This window comes from Dipodomys ordii, unplaced genomic scaffold (assembly GCF_000151885.1).
Source record: "Dipodomys ordii isolate 6190 unplaced genomic scaffold, Dord_2.0 Scaffold157, whole genome shotgun sequence".
Classification (NCBI taxonomy): domain Eukaryota; kingdom Metazoa; phylum Chordata; class Mammalia; order Rodentia; family Heteromyidae; genus Dipodomys; species Dipodomys ordii.
In genome coordinates this window covers 6,081,756-6,082,024 of record NW_012267373.1, presented here as the reverse complement: position 1 = coordinate 6,082,024, position 269 = coordinate 6,081,756, and positions in this window count along the sequence as shown.

The following is a 269-nucleotide window of genomic DNA, read 5'->3' as shown; positions in this document are numbered from 1 at the left end:
GTATATGTATGAGTCAAGCGGAAAAAGTCAGATAATGTGATGTTAGGAAAATGAATCCCTTAGATAGGTATTTTAATGTTTTTTTTCTTTCATGCATGTGTTTCTAACGCATTTATAAGTTTATTTCTTTGTTGCTTTGTATGTCCCTCCACCACAGTATAACCCCCGCTTTCAATATATTTGATGTCAGTATAACTTATGGAGGAGATGGAGAAAAACAAGTCATTTAAGGATTCAGGTGGACCTGTTGCAACAATGAGAAGTACAAA